We start from the raw sequence: 4,554 nt of genomic DNA, 5'->3' as shown, positions 1-4,554 counted from the left end.
CCGATCTCTTGCCAAGGGTGAAATGCATATTGTGTGGCAAACTGAATTCCACTTTATTTATAAAGGTTAATCCCATTGAGCCTCATGGACTCATTTGCAAGAGAGATCTGATTTCTTAACTAAGGGTGATGACAACAGTGAATAACAATGACAAGAATAGACAGTCACAAAAGAGGCATCCATCCATTCTCTTCCGCTTATCCGGGGTCGGGTCGCGGGGATGGCAGCCTAAGTAGGGAGGTCCAGACTTCCCTTTCCCCAGCCACTTGGGCCAGCTCCTCCAGGGGAATCCCAAGGCGTTCTCTGGCCAGCCGAGAAACATTGTCCCTCCAGCATGTCCTGGGTCTTCCTCTGGGTCTCCTCCCGGTGGGACTTGCCCGGAACACCTCACCCAAAGCTCATGACCATAGATGAGGGTAGGAACGTAGATCGACTGGTAAATTGAGAGCTTCGCTTTTTGACTCAGCTCTCTCCACCACGACAGACCGATACAGCGCCCGCTTCACTGCCGATGCTGCACCTATCCGCCTATCGATCTCATGCTCCACTTTTCCCTCATTCATGAACAAGACCCTGAGATACTTAAACTCCTCCACTTGGGGCAGGACCTCCTTCCCGACCTCGAGTGGGCACTCTACCCTTTTCCGGATCAAGACCATGGCCTCGGATTTGAAGGAACTGATCCTCATCCCGGCCGAGTGACGCAGCTGCAAACCGCTCCAGCGAAAGCTGTAGATCACGACCTGATGAAGCCAATAGGACCACATTATCTGCAAAAAACAGAGAAGCAATCCTAAGGCCACCAAAATGGATTCCCTCAACACCTTGGCTGCACCTAGAAATTCTGTCCATAAAAGTTATGAACAGAATCAGTGACAAAGGGCAACCTTGGCGGAGTCCAACTCTCACTGGGAACAAGCCCAACTTACTGCCGGCAATGAGGACCATGCTCTGACACCGATCGTACAGGGACCTAACAGCCCGTATCAAAAGGCATGGTACCCCATACTCCAGGAGTACCCACCACAGGGCTCTCCGAGGGACGCGGTCGAACACCTTCTCCAAGTCCACAAAGCACATATAGACTGGTTGGGCAAACTCCCATGCACCCTCCAGGACCCTGCTGAGGGTGTAGAGATGGTCCAGTGTTCTACAACCAAGACAAAATCCACACTGCTCCTCCTGAATCCGAGGTTCGACTATCCAATGAACCCTCCTCTCCAGAACCCCCGAATAGGCCTTACTAGTGAGGCTTAAGAGTGTGATCCCCCTGTAGTTGGAACACACACTATAGTCCCCCTTTTTGAATAGGCGGACCACCACCCCTGTCTGCCAATCAAGGGGAACTGCCCCCGATGTCCACACAATATTGCAGAGTTGCATAAGCCAACACAACCCCACAACATCTAGAGCCTTAAGGAACTCCGGGCAAATCTCATCCACCCCTGGGGCCCTGCCACCGAGGAGCTATTTAACACCTCGGTGACCTCAGCACCAGAGATTGGAGAGCCCGACCCAAAGTCCCCAGGCTCTGCTTCCTCAGTGGAAGACGTTCCAGTGGGATTAAGAAGGTCTTTGAAGTACTCTGCCCACCGACCCACGACATCCCGAGTTGAGGTCAGCAGCACACTACCCCTACTATAAACAATGTTGGTGGTGTACCACTTTCCCCCCCTGAGACGCCAGATTGTGGACCAGAATCGCCTCGAAGCCATACGCCGGTGTCCACCACCGGGTTTGAGGGCTACCACCGTGACAGGCACCGACAACCTTGCGGCCACAGCTCTGATAAGCCACCTCGACAATAGAGGCGCGGAACATGGCCCACTCGGATTCAATGTCCCCCTCCTCCCTCTTAACATGTTTCGAAGCTCTCCCGGAGGTGGGAGTTAAAGCTCTGTCTCACGGGAGACTCTGCCAGATGTTTCCAGCAGACACACTGTTTGGGCCTGTCAGGTCTGACCGGCATCCTCCCCCACTATCGGAGCCAACTCACCACCAGGTAGTGATCAGTGGACAGCTCCGCCCCTCTCTTCACCCGAGTGTCCAAAACATGCAGCTGCAGATCAGATGAGACGACAACAAAGTCGATCATTGAACTGCGGCCTAGAGTGTCCTGGTAGCAAGAGCACATATGGACACTCTTATGCCTGAACATGGTGTTCGTCATGGACAATCCAAGACGAGCACAAAAGTCCAATAACAGAACACCACTCGAGTTCAGATCAGGGAGGCCATTCCTCCCAACCACAACCCTCCAGGTCTCACTGTCATTGCCCACGTGAGCATTGAATTCTCCCAGTAGAACAAGGGGGTTCACAGGAGGTGCACTTTCCAGTACCCCCTCCAAGGACTCCAAAAAGGGTGGGTAATCTGGGCTGCTGTTTGGCGTATAATCACAAACAACAGTCAGAACCCGTCCCCCCCACACGTAAGCAGAGGGAGGCTACCCTCTCGTTCACCGGGGTGAACCCCAACGTACATGCACCAAGATGGGGGGCAACAAGTATGCCCACTCCTGCTTGGCACTTCTCGCCAGGGGCAACTCCAGAGTGGAAGAGTGTCCAACCCCTCTCAAGGAAACTGGTTCCAGAGCCAGAGCCATGCGTTCAGGTGAGTCTGACTATTTCTAGCCGGAATCTCTCAACCTCAAAGACCAGCTCAGGCTCCTTCCACACCAGAGAGGTGACATTCCACATCCCAATAGCCAGCTTCTGTAGCCGAGGATCAGACCGCAAGGGTCCCTGCCCTCGGCCACCACCCATCCCACATTGCACCTGACCCCTTTGGCCACTCCCACAGGTGGTGAGCCCATGGGAAGGGGGACCCATGTTGCCTCTTCGGCAAAAGAGGCATACAAAATTTAAATTTCCTTTTTTTTAACTATCAAAACATAATAGCAACCTAAAGGACAGTCAAAAGGAAAAGTAGCGAAAACAAAATAAAACAGCTAGATTATAAGGCGGTGTAGAAACCTAAAAACAGGAACATGTCTGCATTGGTTTTTGACACAAACTTAACAGATGTTTAAAGTCACTTAGAGAGGTCAAGGTCAAGAGCTTCAGATCTTTTTGCAAGATATTCCAGGAAACAGGAGCAGAGTAGGAGAAGGTCCTTTTGCCTAGTTCAGTCCACACAGAGGGAACACTGCATGTTATAATGTCCTGAGAGCACACACTGTAGCTGCACTCACACAGTGACATGTAGGAGAAGTTGTATGAAGGCAGCAGACCAAGAAGTTATTTAAAGATGAAAATGTACCAGTGAAAGAGTCTATGTGAAATTAATGATGACCAGTGAACCAGTGAATACAGGATGCAGGGATGGGTACAGTAGTTACAGCCTGTTATGAATCTTAGTGCATCATACTAGACAGTGTCTAACATCTGCAGGGTGCTTGTAGGAGCTTTCATATAGATAACAAAGTCCGTGCTCAATAATCCAGGTAAACAATACAACATTTTTCAGTCAGGTGTAGAGATATACTGCTACACAGATCATCTGGACAGTTTTTTTTTTGTGCTGACACATTTCGCCTTTGATCCGGAAGGCTTCATCAGTAAAGGAAACACACAACAAAACTGATTCTTCCCCAACAGTTTACTCTAAAGTGGAACAAACCTGTTAAAAACCTGACAAACTAGATTGGGGCACCATTTGAGGATAAAATCTGAGGAAGAACTGCTTGGACTGACTTCCTGTTTGAAAAATGTATCCCTTTGGTTTTGTCGGAATTTAGGACAAGTTTGAGATGGAGCAAGTCTGTCTGAATGATGTCAAAGACGAATTGCAAAAGCTGGAATGCCTTAGCAACTGGTTTAGCTTGACAATAAACAACTTTGTCATCAGCATACAATGTAAGGATTTATCAGAGATGCTCTGACCTACATTACCTATGTATATTGTAAAGAGGGTGGGTCCTAAGACTGAGGGGCCGTTTACTCGGCACGTATTTTGAGTGCATCCACAGCTTTCTCTGCGGTTCTGCTGATCATTTACACAACACCAGTGGCTCCCCTCTTTGAATCCGGAGGTTTCTGAACCCACCTTCCAGAGTGGAGGTTTTTCGCTGACCCCCCACTGATAATGTAAACATCTCCCGCTGAGGCTTTGTGTTAAACCACATGCGCACACGCACGCGCAGACAGACGCTATATTTCTATCAACATGGCAGCGGACAGTGCTTTCAGATATACGACTGATGGAATATATTTTTAATCTCCTAGTTAATCTACGTCAGACTCTAGGTGCTGTGACCGGCATGTGTGTTGGAAGAGACACAATCTGATCCATTTCTAATATCGCTGTTTATAGAACATGGCACGTGCACAAGTTGCGCTGCACTATAACATCTAAATGTGCTAAATAATAAGTTTAATAATAATAAACAGTATTTATGTTAGTGTGCGAGATATAATGAAGCTCTGAGCTAAATGAAGCTATCTGAACATTACGTAATTCAAAATTAAAATGATGCTAAACATATAGCTTGAACACTAAAGTTGAAAATGAAGACATCAGGTTTAATTTTTATTTATTTATTCAACACCACAA

The sequence above is a fragment of the Nematolebias whitei genome, chromosome 6, assembly GCF_014905685.2.
Source record: "Nematolebias whitei isolate Nwh7 chromosome 6, NemWhi1, whole genome shotgun sequence".
NCBI classification, from domain to species: domain Eukaryota; kingdom Metazoa; phylum Chordata; class Actinopteri; order Cyprinodontiformes; family Rivulidae; genus Nematolebias; species Nematolebias whitei.
This window is presented reverse-complemented; position numbering follows the sequence as displayed.